The sequence below is a fragment of the Vanessa tameamea genome, chromosome 25 (genome assembly GCF_037043105.1).
Source record: "Vanessa tameamea isolate UH-Manoa-2023 chromosome 25, ilVanTame1 primary haplotype, whole genome shotgun sequence".
NCBI lineage: Eukaryota > Metazoa > Arthropoda > Insecta > Lepidoptera > Nymphalidae > Vanessa > Vanessa tameamea.
The window spans coordinates 7,117,630-7,137,006 of NC_087333.1; the positions used below are offsets into that span (position 1 = coordinate 7,117,630).

Genomic DNA, 19,377 nt, shown 5'->3' on the forward strand with positions numbered 1-19,377 from the left:
TTAACCAATCCTTACATCGCTAAAGCACCAAGTATCTTGGGAACTATGATGTTATTGCCATTGTGCCTATAGTTACCCTGGCTCACTCACCTTTCAAACCGGAACACAACCATACTGAGTACTGCTGTTTTGCGGTAGAATATCTGATGAGTGGGTGGTTATCCAGACGGGTTTGCACAAAGAACTACCACCAAGTAAAAATATGCTAACAACGGGTCAAAGCTTGTACAATCTATGATATTCAAAATGGATTTGCGAAAATAATGCGTTTTGAAGGTCGACGAAGTCGTTATCGCGAGTTTTGAAGTAAAAGTGGTTTTAAGTAGGTAACTGGATAGGGTTATATTATTGATTGGAATCTATACACACATATAAAAGCGAAATACCACTCCACTCAAGGCCTGATTTTTCAGTCCGTCGGGCCCTTTGCCCTGGGCTCTTGTCTCGTTTCAGCTTCTTGGTATGTTCCCAGACCTCCGCTCGTCTATATTAGTTGTTTCCCTGATGTTTATCTGAGAACTGTTTGTTTCTGTGAATACAGTCGTATTTTGTAGCTCATTGGAATAGAGGTTCTTGGAAAAGTTTGTGGCGCAGGATATTAGATCTTTTCTTGATTTTGTCTCTTTTTGTCCGTCCTTTAAACTATTGATACAGTTTGTATGGGTGGTTAGTTGCTTATGGGCTCTTTTGGCGCTTCCATAGTGATTTATACTGTTTTCTATATTTTTTTGTCTATGATTTTGTGTAATCGTTTCTTATTGACTTGCTAGCTTGTTTAAATAGATTCGATAGCTGTTTTTTCATTTCGTGTGATTTATTTTCAGAGTTTAAAAGTTCGGTGCGCTGTTGGATTAGAAGTATGTTTCGCTGAGAAAATACGAAGTGTGCACGCTGTCCTTGGTTTTAGTCTCCGACTTAAGGCTGTTTTTTAGGCAGAGTTCGTTTAAAGTTTAAAATGTTATATAAAGCAAATTAATTAAAGTCGCCTAAATAATTATTTAGGTAATAGTTTTTAACGGCTTTTCTAAAAGCTGAAATCGGTGGAGCTTAATAATAATTAGTAATATAATCACTAAAATAATCGAACTATCACAATGAAATGAAAAAAAAAAATGTTCTAAAGGCTCGCATCTCATTCTGATCGCGTTCGGATTGTAATATGTACTACTAGTGTAGCTAAGCTTTGTGATCGTTAGTTTTTAGGCATAAAAAAGTATCCCGTGTCCTTGTTCGGGGCTCAAGCTTGCTTAACATCAAATCTCATTAAATTCGGTTCAGAGGTTCATCGAGCGGTTCACCCGTTAAAGCGTAACAGACAAACAGACAGATTTACTTTGACAATTATAATAGTATAGCTATATACTCGTAAATAGATTATACAATAGCCGTATTTATCGATTTCATTTGACTAAAATTATTCTGTGTGACTAGTTTAGTAAAAGTTTACAGATAATATGTTCTAAGAGAACCAAGTGAACTAGAAAACAATTCGAATATTTGATTGTTACTCCATTATTATACGTTTTTCGATATATATCCCAATGATGCGAGGGATGCGGCACGTCCAGCGAGTGATGTTTGATGACGTTCCTGTAGAAGTGAGCGGAGGCGCGCGGCGAGCGCCTGCGCAGCGGGTGCGTGAAGTCAACGTCGTAGAGCCCGAACTTCATTCTGAAAATTATTTTTTAATTTACGGTACGCCGACAATGGAATGGTACTGATTATAACTTGGTGGTAGGACTTTGTGCAAGCCCGCCTGGGTAGGTACCACCCACTCATCAGATATTCTACCGCCAAACAGCAGTACTCAGTATTGTTGTGTTCCGGTTTGAAGGGTGAGTGAGCCAGTGTAGCTACTGGCACAAGGGACGTAACATCTTTGTTCCCAAGGTTGGTGGCGCATTGTTGATGCAAGGAATGGTTAATATTTCTTACAACGCCATTGTTTATGGGCGGTGGTGACCACTTACCATCGGGTGGCCCATTTGCTTGTCTGCCTATCGATGTCATAAAAAAACACTGATTATAAGTAGGAGTAATCCCTCATATAATATTGAGGTTAGTTTTAAGTTTTGCCGACTTTCAATCTTAATAGAAATAATATATTTATATTTCTTGAGTTAGTTTGTTCAAGGAAGAATAGACCACGCAGAGGAAATGATCTGGTGCGCTCACAGAACACAGAAGGACTTTTTCTTGAGATCAGACAAGACCAATAGTTTTACCTGATTTTCCCTCGGGAGTGTTAACTTTATAACCTTCGGGATACTAATGAGTTTATACAGAGAAGCTAAATCACTTCTTACAGGTACAACACAGGGTTTAAATCTCGACATCAGCACCCTTATGAACTTATCAACAAATTATTGCAGATTTTATATCTATCTGAGATTTAAATATTAAATTTGAAACATACGAGTGTCCAAACATCCATTCAAAATTGTCCATTAGTGACCATACAGTGTACCCGACGATATTCGCGCCATCTTCCTTTATAGCTAGAAGAATCTGTAACAAAAAAAAAAACGGTTGAATTTTCACGTGCTTAACTTGTATATTTATAATTCAGAATCCTGCATTTGTCGGAGAAATATGCCACATGTATTTCCACCACAGGAGCAGTGTAGCGGAATACATTGCAATACTTCAATTCGTATACTTGGCAGGGCTTTGTGCAAGCCACCACCAAGTAGGTACCACATACTCATCAGATATTCTACCTCAATACTTAGTATTGTTGTTTTGGTTTAAAGGTGGAACTTTGGCACAAGGGACTCAACATCTTAATTCCCAAGGTTGTTGGAGCATTGCCGGTTTAACCAGTCTATGGTCGGTGGTCGCCCGTCTACCTATACCATAAAAAAAACTCCGCAAAAACAAGAGAAGGCTTAAGTGTGCAACATGAATAATAGCGAACTGCTCACGTGGAGTCCGCCGCGCACGTAATAAATACTCGCAGTGTCCTGTCCGGACTGCGAGCGCGCGCGCACGCATTTCGCCGACGCTCTGTACGTACATTTGTCCAGTAGTTTCAATCGCGTTAATCATTTTTACTTTACATCCGTAAGCCGTTGTTTCATTTTAAATAGCCTTAAACTTCAAATAGTTATTAAATTTAAAAAAAAATAAGATTTCTCTCTAACTTAATGTACCGAAGATTGCCGTCTTAAAACATAAAAATGAAAACAAACAAGTTCGTCACAGATATTATACTAGTATAAAAATATTACTGTTCATCAATAATACTCAATGTGAAATCTTCTTTTTTTTTTAATTTAATAATTGCCTATAAGAAATTATACGTAAGCCATAATTTATATTAAATATTTGTCGCAGTAGAGAGGGTAGAGACACACTGATAATTTTAGAGGTTTCTACTGTGATGTCGTAAATAAACACATTTTTTTTGCACTTAAACAAGATATTATAAGATATCATATATACATATATATATATATATATATAAGATAAGAAGACATTACAGATTAAAAAATGACTGAAAAACTATGAACGTTATATACACACATAGACATACTATGGTATCATATATTTAGTATCAGCGTTGCACCCGAGCGAAGCCGGGGACGGTCGCTAGTTCATTTATATTACGTTATAACGTGCATATTTAACACAAACGTTAACTTAAAACTATTGTCATACATACTAGTGTTCCAGTGACATGCCTGTTTCAAGTGGTCCCGTATATAGTGGATGCGGCCCGTGTCGTAGTTATCACTGCTGCGGGTCCCTAAACCGTTTTCAGTGACGAGTATACTGAGATTGTGGTATCTCTTGTTGAGCCAAGCGATCTGACGACGAATACCCTCAGGCTGTATCTGAATAATAAAAATGTATCGCTTGTTCACTTCATATTGTGTGCTCGTCTGTGTAACTACAGGCACAAGGGACGTAGCATCTTTGTTTCCAACTCTGGTAGCACATTGGTGATATGTGAAATGATTAATATTTTACAGTACCAATAAATACGAGCAGTGATAGCTTCTTACCATCCGGTTGCCATTTGTCTGACCACCTACCAAAAACACATTAAAAAATGTGGTAGAATTCAAATTTATTGATCATAATAGAATTGAAAAATAATAAATAAAATGTACTCGTAAAGGTGGCGACTGGCCGGTATACTTGTGTAAAACAAATGCCTTAACATATCAAGACACCACCCATAGACTTTGGCGCTGCAAGACATTAACCATTCCTTACAAGGCATATAACTCAATACAAGATTACATACAAATAATATATGTATTATAATTAGGAGGATGCACAAATGGATAACCTGGTGGTAAGTGCTCACCAACGCCCACAGACATTGGCAATGTGCCACCAACCCCAGGAACTAAAATGTTATGTCCCTTGTGCCTGCAGTTAAAATGACTCACTCAGCCTTCAAACCGGAACACAACAAGACAGCATTCCTGCTTGTTGGTAGAATATTTGATGAGTAGGTGGTACCCACCCAGACCGGCATGAACGAAGCCCTGCCATCAAGCAGAAGTTTAGGTTAAATTATTGCCTTACCAATATGTATGCGAAGTCAGTTTTAGGCCATTGCGGATCTTTTTCTAATACCAGGTTCAGCTCCTTCGAACCAGAAATGTACCAGAGACCGGGGTCCTCATCCTCACGAGCTCATCTCACTAGGCGACTCGTGTAGTGATTGAGGCTGAAGTAGTCATAAGTACCTTGAAGAAACTAAACGCCTATCAATCACTAAACATATATAATATATTGATTTAAGTGCTCGACGTATTTTTACGGAGCATAATGGTAATTCAAAAATTATCTTCCGAATGTAGATTCTAAATAGGAAACCGGTAAGACGATTAAGTTTTCATTTTACCTATACTAATGGTCATATCATATCCCTGGGAACAAGGACGGGCCCTTGTGAGGGACGTTACATACGTAAACATTCGTTAACGCGCTGGCTCTGTTTCATATACGAGGAACAATGTTAAAAGTCGGTGCCGCTGCGGAAAAAGCTGAAGCCAAAAAACATTTCAAATATTTATATCTCATTCTAAAATATTTTTGTCCCATTTGCTGTTCAAACACTTGCACCTTTGAGTAGTAGTTTAAAAAGCTTCATCAAAAGTAAAACTCCTCGCCTTATGGCCTGGTGACAGAGGATCGGAATTACGATTCAACGGGGAACTGCTGCTAGCATTCTTGCCACCATTCCACGCGGTCAAGATTTATACAGTAACTATTTTTAATTCACATTTGTATATATTTAATGACTTAATTTTAATAATTCTTACGTACATAAATAAAAAAAAATACATTATAGTATTAACAAAAACTTCGTACGAACGAATTCAATTAAAAAAAAAAAAAAGAGAATCGAAATTATAAAAAAAAAATTCAATGATTAACATACTGTTCATCGTTTGAACGAATGAGACATTTATCCTTAATCCTCTCAAACAATAAAAAGGTTTACGAGCGCAATAATTATAAAACAAATAATTACGTCTGTCCCATCGGATTACGAGAGACACCGACGTGGCCGAACAGCGATATCATGCTGTCTCTTTCTGTACTTATGTCCACGTGACGTCATAATCACCTTTGTCTGTCACGTGAAATTGTAACAAACAAACACATACGTAGTTATAGTATATGTAACCTTTAATATTTATATATACATCAATGTTAATTAAAATATAAAGGATACATAATTTAATTGATATTAATTGCATTTGATACAATTGAATGACTCATTGTGAATATTAGTTGGTAGGCAAAGGTAGATTCATAAGAGCCGAGATGGCCCAGTGGCTAGGACGCGTGCGTCTTAACGGATGATTGGGGGTTCAAACCCAGCCAAGCACCACTGAATTTTCATGTGTTTAATTTCTCTCTATAATTCATATAGTTCTCGATGGTGAAGGAAAACATCGTGAAGAAACGTGCATGTGTCTAATTTTAACGAAATTCTGCCACATGTGTATCCACCAAACCGCATTGGAGGAGCGTGGTGAAATATGCTCCAAAACTTCCAGCAGTGGGAAATTTACAGGCTGTTACTATAAAGGTAGATTCAGAGGTAGATCTGAAGCGTTTCTTTCAACAAACACGAGATGAACTAAACACAAATTAAACACATGAAAATTCATCTTAAGATCGATTCGGCTTTTAATGTAATTAACTAATTAAATATTTTAAAATGTACCTTGAACTAATTTCTTTTCTTCGTCAGTAAATGACGGTAGTCTCGAATACGGGAATCCCTGTTTCTTGCTATATTCCGACATTATTTTCTCAATCGTTGGCGGCCAACCACCTTCCTTGGAATATATTGGATCTGAATATCGTCCAACCTTGGATAGACAATAAATAATTTATATTATACGTTTAACATACTGTCAGACTTAATAAGTTACTCTTCGAAAAAGTAGCATGATCAAATGCTACCGTTACGACCGTTACAATCAAAGACGGCGAGTTGATATTCTACCTACCCTAACTTCAGGGTTTAGAAAAAAAGGCCTTATTCTTAATTTCAAAATCTTTTAGTTTGTTACGTCTGTAAATAGCACCGCCATATTGTTTTTTTTTTTTTTTGGAAAATTTTCATTGATTTCATTTTGAATGACAGATAAAGAACAACATCTGATATGACGTGCTCGGGAAACGTTAAATGAAAAGGCGTTTTTTTCGTAACCGATCAAAAAGTTAGATAATTCATAAACCAAGCCACCGAATACCGTTTAAGTCTAGTGTAACTACAGACACGGGACATAACATCTCAGTTCCCAAGATGGATATGTATATATTACTTAGAGCGCCAATGTCAATGGATGGTTTTGACGACTTATCATCAGGTGGCTCATTTGTTCTATCTATCTACCTGTATTATATAAAATGAGTAGGAACGAGATAGGTAAGAGGGAGACAGAGTAATATCTAAATAGTGTCGCAACTACAAAAGAGCTAAAACAAACGAGCCAACTTTATTATCTTGGTGTGCGTGACAGCTTGACTCTCGCCGAACGTCATACTTAACTAGTGTGTGTAATTTTATTGAACTAACTAGTTCAATTCAATTCATATTGGAATGGCTTTTAAATGTGCCGACAGGGCACAGATTATATCCCCAATGAGATGAGATTGAACGGTACGGTTGAGACAACAAAAAAAACATAGTAATTAATCTCGATACGTTCTTAGCTTTTTAAGACTAGACATATGAACAATCAAAGCTACCATTACCATTAATATTTAACTTGTAGACAATACATACTCACTCCGAATTCTCTTGCTCTCTCCGACAGTTCTTCATCCTTTTCTGTCTGAGCTTCCAACCATATTGGGTTGTTGGCTATTGATATTTTACCTGTAAATACAATACAATTTAAATCTTCCATACGACAGTAGGTGTTTTGTCTGAGTTTTTGTCTGTTGTTACTATACTAGTTCCTGCCCGAGGCTACGCTCCGTTTTAGGGTACAACCCCGTCAGACATAAAAAGTAGACTTCCTTAGAGTTTAAACTTGGTTCATCCAAATTTCATTAAATTCGGTTCAAAGGCTTAGCCGTGAAAGAGCAACAGACATACAGACAGACAGAGTTACTTTCACAATATTAGTATAGATGTCATTCCTTCATGGTGTTTTCAATTCAAAATATTGTTGGTTGATTGCAATTATTTATAATTTGTTATTTATCTATTGTTAAGGATTAGTATTTGATTATTATATTCAGTTTATTGTTTATTTTTTATAATTAGTTAGGCGGACTATTAAATGGACCACCTGATGGTAAGTGGTCACCACTGCCCAAAGACATTGGCGCTGTAATTATTCCTAACATCGACAATGCGCTATCGACCTTGGGAACTGAGATATAGTTTCCCTTGTTGAGTTACACTGACTCACTCACTATTTAAACCGGAACACAATCCCAAGCATTGGTACTTGGCGGTAGAATATATGAGCTGGTGGCACCAACCCAGAGGGGTTTATTCAAAGTCCAGCACCAAATAATGTATTAAATAAAAAAAAATACGCCACGAAAAAAGTAACCTTGGTACTTCTCCTTGTAATTCTCGTCATATATCCTCCAAGCCTTCGCGTGGGCCATCAGCACGTTCTTATTACATATAAATGGACCGAGGAATTCTTCAGTTATCTGTGGCACAAGATTGCCGACATTGTAGCTAAAGTCACATATCATCATTGGTTCGTTGATTGTGACCCAAGTATTAACCCTGTCCGCATACATTGAGAATACTGTTCGCGCATAATCCGCGAACCAGTCCACGATCAAAGGGTTAGTCCAACCACCTAAAAAAAAAAACAGTTTTAAACTCAATTAACTTATTGACATAATAAAACTACTAAACTAAACTTTGTCGATTCAAAAATTAAAATCGTTCGTTAAACTTTGACGACCGTGGTCGAGTAGTGTGTACACCGGTTTTCATGGGTACGCTACTCTGAGGTCCCGGGTTCGATTCCCGGCCGAGTCGATGTAGGAAAATTTCGTTAGTTTTCTATGCTGTCTTGGGTCTGGGTGTTTGTACCGTCGTTACTTCTGATTTTCCATAACACAAGTGCTTTAGCTACTTACATTGGGATCAGAGTAATGTATGTGATGTTGTCCAATATAAAAAAAAATATTAAAAACTAAATTATATAGATGAAAAGCGTGGAGCTAATACTTGTTGACTCTCAGACAAGATGTTTATATTATATAAATATATAATTGTATTTCAAATGTTGAAAAATTGTAACTACTGAGTTTCCTGGCGGTTCGTCTCGGTAGAATCTATAATCAGAACCGGTAGCCTTTCGTTTAATATTGTAAAATGACGATTTAAAAGCCTACTTGAGTAAAGTATATTGAGGGCAGTCAATGAAATCACTTTTTCACCATAATAACCTTTTAAAATCGTCATTTTGCAAGAGTGTATTTTATAAAAATAAAACAAGATACAGTCGTATCGGAGTGTCGATTCTATATCAATGAACTAGTATTATATAAATATCAACCGGTAACAGTAAGTCTTAGAGATTACTATTGACTATGGACTAAATTCTGTCTAAAATATTTTTGTCCCATCTATGGTACAGTATATTTACATTAATGTATTTTTTTTTTCATATAAGATGACTTATGACATTGGCGCTGTAAGAAATATTAAACATCACCAATGCGTTATCAATCTCGGGAACTAAAATGTTATGTCCCTTATGCTAGCAGTCAATTCAATAACTACAAAAATGAAAAAAAAAAGTTTTTAGTTATAACTGTAGATTTCAAAATGATTGTAACTCACCGAGATTCTGTATGCTCAGTGGCAAGTCGAAGTGGTACAGGGTAACGATAGGTTCGATGCCCTTCTTTAACAGTTCATCGATTAGTTTGTTATAATATCTCACGCCATCTTTGCTTATTTTATTCGGAAATCCCGTGGGTAAGATTCTGGTCCACGATATTGAGAATCTGGAAAATCAAATAATGGTCTTAATAAAATCAAATGTATTTTCAATAAAGCATTTTTGATAGTCTAGCACCTTTTCAGAAAGCAGAAGCTCTAGCGAGGAGAAACGTCAAGAAACTTGCGTAGTTGCTCTATTCAACTAATCAGATTTGCAAGGATTACTTAATTTAGTTAAATGCATTGGTTGATTCATGTGACAATTTTTCATCCAATACATGCATGTTTCCTTACAACGTTATCCTTCAGATCGCGAGATGAATTATAAACACAAATTAAACAGTTGAAAATTCCGAAAACCCGCAATATTTGGATCAGATTCACGTGTTACCTTCTGGGTCATTTAGAATCAGCTTTTAGATATGTTCATTATTTACCGGTAAAAATGTAGTCCCAAATCATGAGCAATATGGACGTCTTCTCTCCAGAGGTGGTAGGAATTGCAGGTCACGTCACCACTTGTACCATCTTCGATAATACTCGGGTTTTTATGTATCATACTATCCCAAATGCTTCGACCTTTATCTACGAAATGAATTGTTAGCTTAATCTATGATGGTGATGTTGGAGGCAACTAACGAAGTTGCAGATTGCAGATGCACGCTCCACGGTTCCTAATTCACATAATGCAATGGAATGGGGTTAATCTCATACCGGAAATACTTCAAGCGCAGAAGTGAGGAAGTACATAAATATTGTAAGGCTATAAATTATTTTATATAAAATATTTATAAATAATCATTTAAGGTTGTATAGCTTTTAGCTATTGAGTTATATTCAATCACAGAATTATATAAATGTGATGAATACTTTTTGGTTTGACATTTTTATAATAAAAGTAGAGGAAGAATATTTTTGAATTCGACATGGGAATTGTTAATCTGGGTTGAAGAGCGGAAGATAATGGATGATTGTAACAAAAACTGGAAAAATAAATATTGAAAACTATATTAAATATTGTTAATTATTTGACGTTCCTATTTACTTGAAGCTGGGTCTTCAATATGTACAAAATATTTATGTATATATAATAGCTGTGGGTAACAGCTCCCTTTGCTGCAGATTAAATAAAAATAGGGGAACGATCAACGGAAATAAAAAAGTTATAGCCTACTCCAATCAAAAGAGGGAGAAAGCACATTTTACATCAAATTGACGCTATATTAATCTTTGAAATTCATTGCGGATTTGCGAAATTAAAAAAAGAAAAACAACAAAAAAAAAAACATATTAACTAATTATAGCTACTAAATTAATCTACAAAAAAAAAACAACAACAACAAAACAAAACAATGATAGTTAACGTGTCCTAAAGGTGTACCATTCAGCTTCCAAGTTGGGTTCCAAGAACCCAACGCTGATTTTCAATGGTACCCTATGTGGTTATGACGGACTGTGACAATATAAGATAATATTCAATAAAACTACTTAAACATACAATAACAATATATAATTTTTAAATATTACAGAAATAATTATTATGCATTATAAATAGAAGTGTTAATATTAATTAGTATGAATATATTTTGAAGTTATTATTGAATAAATTATAAAATAGTACGACTAAGTTATATAATGATTGTTATTTGTCGTATTTCATTAGGCTTCGGGAAGTATTTATTTTAATCGGTATGACTGTGTCAGTGAGCCAGTGTAATTACCGACCGATTTACATTCCCTACAAGGTCAGTCTATGGGCTCAGGTAACTGTAGTACATTCCAATGGCAGAAGGAGTAAAACAAAAATTATCCATTTAATTAATAATATCCTTTTGTTTTACCAAATATCCAATAGCAACATCGTCGAATTACAAAACGCCATTTTTTCACGAATCCATACTAAATAACACAGTTTAATTTACTTTATCTTTAACTGTAAGTAAATTTTAGAGTAAACTGATATATATTTGGTGGTTATATAATAGTTATTGTGGTGGTGATTATTATTTTGCACATTTATTATAATTAAATTTAACGTTGGTATATTTTGTTGTTAATTAATATCTACTATTTTTGTATTTGGTTAGTAATTTAATTTAAGACCTTATTGAATGCGGTGTTTACCATATCTTATCATTTTGTTGCACTTGTTTATAAGTTTGAAACTGTCATAGATATATGTATATATGTCATACATGTTATAAGATGTAAAAGAACTAATCGTCTCCCTCGTATTAGGCGTAGTGGTCGTAACGAGGAGAGGTTCAACCTTACTTCACACCAAATTTTATCAAATTCGGTTCAGTTGCTTAGCCGCGAAAGCGTATCAGACAGACAGACAGACAGAGTTACTTTCGCATTTATAATATTAGTATAACATGACATCGGTCGATATTTAATTCCAGGTCACTTTTTATTGTCTTACTCGTCCCGCCATTGAAATCGACCTTAAGTTAAGAAAAATGGTTGGCATTATGAAGAGAATCGATCGATCATAGTCTTTATTGATTCCGTAATTAAACTTGTCTATACTTGTTAATGTATTACTTACTTATATACTTGTTTATGCTTCTATAAAGTCGTAATCCATGGTTGTTGGTTAATTACAGTAATGTATTCTAATTTACAGTTCTATGTTTGTTACGTTCGTTTATATTCAACGATGATTACAGAGTGTTCTATCATTTGATTGATATCATAATCACCGATTATAATTACAATCATAACATATTGATATACAAGTCCCTGATATGTTGGGTCTTGACGGACATACTTACTTAAATATCTTAAATCTTACCTTTTTATAATATTAGTATAGATATGCCGACGGACCTTGAAAGAAAATTTTCTATCACTTCTAAAGCAAATACTGCTTAAACTTGATGGTAGGATTTTGAGCAAGCCCGTCTGGGTAGGTACCACCCACTCATCAGATATTCACACACCAAACAGCAATACCTAGTATTGTTTAGTCGATTTGAAGGTTGAGGAAGCACACCAGGAACTGTACAAGGAATAACATCTTAGTTCCCAAGGTTGGTGGTGCATTGACTATGTAAGGAATGGTTATCATTTCTTAGCCAATCTGTCACATCATAAAAAAACTCATAAACACATAAAAAAACTTTGTACTTTTTGTAAGTTCTAAAAAAATAAACCGATTTTATTTACGGATATCTACGTACCGCCTGAAAGTATCGCAGCATACATCATAATCCAGCTATTGATATTATTTGCTATGAATATTATCGTAGGTGCAATATTAATGCAAAAATGCACGTCACGTCTGACCGTCAAATGTCCGATTTTCATACGATTTTCACTAATGCACGGAGTGATTCCGCCACTGGGGTACTTCCACTGGAATTACCCGACCCCAACGACCCATCCGTAGTAACGGACGGCGAACAGGACACCGCAGTAGATAGGACACGGCAATAGGAACTGCCATCACCATTCCCCAAACCGGGAGGACGCGTGAACTACCGAGCACGGAGTGATTCAATACGATTTTGTATAATTTTTCTGAAATACAACGATTACAAACTGATTTACTTGGGAGGTTTATTTGCCTTCGCGTAAAAAATAGCATTATATATTTTATATATATTTAGAAGATTCCTTTACCCATACGACTGGCTTGAACAAATAAAGAAAAAAAAAACGAAAACGCGGGAAACTGAATTAAGCCGCCATTCATTTATCTTTTTGGGCGCGGACAGTAAGGTCGATACTGGCGCGTCTTGTGATTTGTTAAAAGGGTTCGTTGTGTTTTGTTTTTCGAAGTTAGAACTATTTTTGGTTTGTTAGTAAATTAGTTAGTTTTCAGTATTTTAAATTCTTGTCTTTTTTTAATCTATTTCACCCCTGAACGCTAATTATATATGAATATATTTTATGTAGTACCCTTATTGAACCCTTTCGAAGGGATTGGCAGTTAGAAGTAACACATAGAAGAAGCAGGTATTCGCTTATTTAACCATGAGGTTTATTTAGTAAATGCTAATTTAAGAAACATAATAAAAACTTTTTGACTTTATTGAAGAAAAATGAATGATATCCTTAACATAAGCAAGTATATAAAGACGCAAATGATTAACCTTATTAAATATACTAATATCACATTGAATGTTTATATTTATACATGGCTGTATGCGTGATAGTTTTTGCCTAAATTAAAAAAAAAAATACTACAATTATCATTGGTCGGCCTGTTACCTAATCACGACTACAACACTGAACTTATTGTAAATTAATTTGATATTGAGGTAGTCTCTGGATAATAAATATATTACAGATTCAAACTAACTCCATTGCAAATTTCACACTGACAGATAGAGTATTTTGGCGACAATCTGTGGGTAAACATACACCTGTGGGTGGATCTAACTAGTAAATTCTAACCAATCTTCAAAAAGCGACAAAGAAAGTTTACCAAGACTTATCGCCTTAACCACTTAACCTACAGATATTCTACCGCCAAACAACAGTACACAGTATTATTGTGTTCCGGTTTGAAGGGTGAGTGAGCCGGTGTAACTACAGATCCAAGGCACATAACAACTTAGTTCAGGTTCAAGGTTGGTGGCGATGTAAGGAATTTTTAATATTTCATACAGCGCCAATGTCTAATGGCAGTAGTGTCTACTTCCCATCCAGTAATGCTGTTTGGGAATATTTGTTTGCAAAACGCAAGAACATTTTGCAAATCGTTTCAAATCATCAAAAAGTTTACTCTAACTCTTGGGTTATGTTCAAAGTTTAAACAAACAATCAAACGGTCAGACTCTTAAGCTTGATATGTTAGTATAGACTGGAATTTCATATAAAATATGTTAAAGTGGGTAACTATTAATTCCTAATTGGTGTGGCTAACTTGATTGCCTACAGATTGTAGACAGGTATGTGATTAATAAATTAAATATCCAAGGAACTACTGTATTATTTAATTACATTTTTTGCATATATACTAGAAATATGTTTAGTTATATTAATTTATGAATATTTTACGTTAAAAGTGTACTTATACTAATAATACAAATGCAAAAGTAACTCTGTCATGCTTTCATGGCTAGATCACTGAACCGATTTTGCCAAGTTTGAACCTCAAGGATAGAGGATACTTTTTATACCTAACCTAGGACCCAAGCCGACGAATCTACGAGTGAAAAGTAGTTCAAAATAAGTTTTGAACTGACTTTAAATAGAGAAGACGAGTCTTTTTTTATGTTTGTTAACTCATAACTCCATTTGTGAACCGATTATAGGGGGGTATATCCTGTTTGGTCCCATTTCAATTCGAAGAAAAAATACTAAAGGTGAGGAAAAATACGGGAAAAATTTTGTATGGGCCCCGTCGTGTATCGTGTTAATATAACACACCTGCGGCCCCTCCCGTGCTGTGCTCTGCCATTCTTCTTAGGTGAAAATTATCTCGTAGATAACACCCCCTCCCCCCCTCTAGGACCCCACTCTCACATAGCCTTCTAACGTACCTACTGTCCAATATTATACATACCATAACTACAAAGACGACGACATTTAGACATAGATAATTTTATCACTTTTTACTAATTGCTATTATATTTATTCGAAACATAGAGGAGAGGAATTTCCCCTACAGTGGTACATTTAGTGGCTGTTACTTTACTTACCACTGGCGTTCCAAGCGCCCTCTATCTGATAAGCAGACGTAGCTGCGCCAAATTTGAAACCAGGAGGGAACTTCATGTCCAATGCAACACAAGCGGTCCACACCGCACTGAAACTAAAATTGAACAATATAAATTGATTGAATTTATAATTAAAAGAAGATTTGACCTGATGGTAAATGGTCACCACCGCCCAGAATTATTTTTTTTCGAATTATTGTAACCAAAGTAGAAATTCCTAAAACCCACTCACAAACAGGAAACACTAAAAAAACAACTCGTATATTTATATTGTAATTCATTGTTATTAAAAATAATATAAAAAAATTATAATCTTAGAACAATAAATTTAACAGTCAAAACCAATATTTAGTATTGTTGCGTTCCGGTTTGAACCGTGAGTGAGTCAGTGTACAGGCACAAGGGAAATAATATCTTAGATACTTACGTAATTTATTTATTTGAAACACCATCGGAAAATTCACAAGAAAAGTAATTAAATATACAAGGACTAATTTGATACACTACTACAGGTAAATTTAAATAAGGAAGCACTCTTAAATTAAACAATAAAACCTTAAACTAGCATAAAAATAAAACAAGTAACGGTTAAATGCTTTAAAACAAACACAACAATATATCATCTAAAAATAAAAACACAACAGAAACAACAATATTGGTAGTCACTGTATAGTACAAAACAACAAGTTCTTTAAAATTACAAAACGAATTTTGATGACCTACCCCTACAGAATCCATGTTGTTTAGTTGCGATAATTTTAGATAACTAAACTTAACTCTGAAAAAACATCACATATTCGTTCAAATGCTTTAGCAAAGTAATTTTAGGCCAGTATCGATACTGGTCTGTAATTACGAACAAGATCTTAATGAGGTTTTTTAAACAAAGTATTAGCAAGCTTCCAAGCCGATGGATATTTACCCATTAAATAGGATATTTCAAAGATTATTTTGAATGGAAATGATAAATTACAGTAAATTCTTTGAATGAAAGGAGAAAGCATCTTATCAGGCCCAGTCCTTTATGAAAATTCAATTTTCTTAAGAGTATTGTAAATGGTACGTTCCTAACATTTTATAGAATTTATAGATGAGTAAGTACATATTATTTAAAAAGGTTGCCGTCCTCACCAGCTGTAACAGTACTGTCATACATTTTAATTTTACTGGGAATATTCGAATTAACGAGATATTTCCACGTGTAGTCTTAACAAAGTCTTAACAAAGGTCTGGGTGTTTGTGGTACCGTCGTTACTTCTGATTTTCCATAACACAAGTGCTTTAGCTACTTACATTGGGATCAGAGTAATGTATGGGATGTTGTCCAATATTTATTATTTATTATTATTAATAAAGGATCAAAACTTACGCGAGTTTCTGCAAACATCCGATTCTATTCCGTTGGTAAAACGAATTTTCATCACTTTGTTTATGTGAGAGTTTAATAAATTAAAATTCAAGAAAGTCTCGTAAATATTGTTTTAAAACGACGACGATTGTCAAGCGTAACGAAGCTTGATTTATGACGAGTACTTGAAGGTTTCAAGCGCCAAGCAAATCGCGTCACATACGCATTTTACCGGAACACTTGTGTCACCGAAGGTTTTTCAATTGTTTATGTTTTAAAATAAGTAAGTATTTAAAGAATAATTTAAAGTTTAATAAATAGAAAAATGTACTCTTAAACTTATTTTTTACGGAGCACCGCTAAAGAGCGGAAATACTCAATTTGGTTTGTATGTATTAGTTGTGGTAAGGGATGGTTAAAATTTATTAGTGTTAACGTCTATATAGCGGTCACCACTAACCCTCAGGTGGCCAATTTGCCAGAATGCATACCAGTTTTATCAAAAACGTCTTTACTTATCTAATCGTATCTTCTAATCTAATCGTATTTATCGTCTTTTAACATTTTATTTCGATTTACATTAATTTATTAAAGAGTAAAATTGAAGTGACCATGAGAAAGATTTAAACGTTAAAAAATTATTATAAATCATTTTCTGTTTCTACGTGTTACTTATTTTGTGCATCAATTATGTGCGGTTGACAACTTTGTATATTGATAGATAACAACAAAGGCTTCAATATTACGCCGTATAAAAACAAATACCTACTTATAATGTAATATAATATTGGAAAGTAACACTACTTCTGTATCACTGTTGAGGGTAAAGTTTGGAGCTTCCAGCGGTGTTCCAATGACAGTTGCTGGATTCAAATGTTATCGCATAACACAGAATTACGTCCGACAAATACACATTTCTGTACTTCATTGTGTACGTTTTATTTGCTTTAAAAGTTTTAAATCACAATTTAAAGAAAAATCTATTATTCTTTTAGGAACTTATCAATGATGATTGTATTTATATATTTATACATATTTCTTAAATGAACATTTCGGCCTTGGCAATAGATTTCTCGCAAACACTTCTGCAAGATAATCATACTAGTGATGGCTGCATAATTCCAAATGTCATATTTTTAATAAAACTAAACCTTCTCAAGAGGCGAAGAGGCTTCTTATTTTCTATACGATTAAAAATAAAAACCATAGAGAATATATACGGAATAAATAACGTAATAGTATCAAGATGCTTTATATCGATTGGCTTGACTATAGTAGTTGTGCTTAAACACGCATACGCAGTAACACGCAACAAGCTTAAAAATTACAGAGGCTCAGAAACGGCAATTGGAATAAGCGCACATAAGCCTTGCCTTAATTTTAAATTACTTTAAAGGCTGTTACAACGATAAATTGCGAAAACGACGAAATAATGAAAGACTGCATTTCGAAGTAATTTTTATGTAAATTTACTGAGGTTTACGTAAGACTATTTCGAAAGCAGATACTCGTTTATCTGGTTATATATAATATAATGAAACCATACCCTGTACAAGTTAGCTTGATCTTTTTGACAGATGTAATTTTTTCTGATCGACATAACTTTGCAATGACGAACATATTGTTTTCTTAATTTAATGATTTAAAAAATTGTTAAAATATTAAAAAAACATACAACACAAAAGAAAATTTTGAGACTTTTTATTGCTTCAAAGTAAAATTTAAACAGGAACACTGAAAATAATATACGTTTGTAAAATGTTACATCGGTCGGACGGATGGAACACGAATAACAGACAGTAACTGACACAAATATCGATTACAAAAAATCATTACTGAAGATCATTGTTAAGTTATTGTTACGAACGGGGGTCCTTTTGGTTGGGGTCTCTTTGGCTGGTATAACTCTTTTTAGAAAAAATGATTTCAGATGAAAGGTCTGATTATTTTTTCACTTTTCGACCCGTGTTTCTTTGGGAAAGTTGTTTACTTTCATGGTCTGAACCACATATTTAAATTTGACGGGAGGTCCAAAAACAACCCTGTAATATTAAATTGGTACTTGAATATTGACTCACCGTCGCTTATCTACCTAATGTTTTATATGTCTAGTGCAATAAATAATTTCACACATAATACACCCACTCCATCTCGTCACAGTTAAAAGTATTTTAAAACGTTATTTTTTCGACTACTAGATATTTACTGTTTCCCATCACTAGCCCGTCTGTCAAAAAGATTAAGCTAACTTGTACCGGGTTTACACATATTGTTATATTATTGAATAACGATTATAATAGAAATTTACTCGATTTCTCTTTCGACTTGTTGTTAAATTGTTGTTTTACAACAAACTCTACGTAACAGTTATACGATTAATATGTAGCAAGAGATGCCGAGAATTTATTTTTAAAACAAAATGTACTTTATTCAAGTGGACTTATACAAGCATGGTTAATTGTCATTTCACAGAAATTAAATCAAACGTAACTAACACAGTAAGAGATTGTATAGAAATTCTACTGAGATAAAACTCTTTTTCACGAATTCGATAAAATAGATTAATATTAATATCGCTTATAAAATACAATTAAATTTATATATGTCTGAAAATCAACTGTCTACGATTTATATATTAATTTTTTTTTAACATAAAATTCTTTTTATGTCGATCTTAAATATAAAATATAGTTTAAAAAATCTTACCTTACAATTAAACGTAGCAACTTCATTGTAACTGAACTCGTGTGACGTTTTTTTCGCGTATTTAAAATGAAACGACTTGACATTTTACGGCGGCCATATTGAATGCTTAGTATTTTTAATCTGTGCGATATAAGCACCCATACATTGTTTACAATCATTTTATTTAAGTATCTTTGAGGTTTCCATCTGATTTTCTTTGTAAATAATATTTTCTTGCAGGATTACACGGATTCTTTTCAAAGGAT

General features: G+C 34.2%; 1 pseudogene; it reads right to left on the reverse strand.

Moving 5' to 3' along the window:
* Positions 1–1,406: 1,406 nt before the first annotated feature.
* LOC113396461 (myrosinase 1-like) lies at positions 1,407–19,159 on the reverse strand (annotated as a pseudogene).
* Between the last annotated feature and the right edge of the window lie 218 nt (positions 19,160–19,377).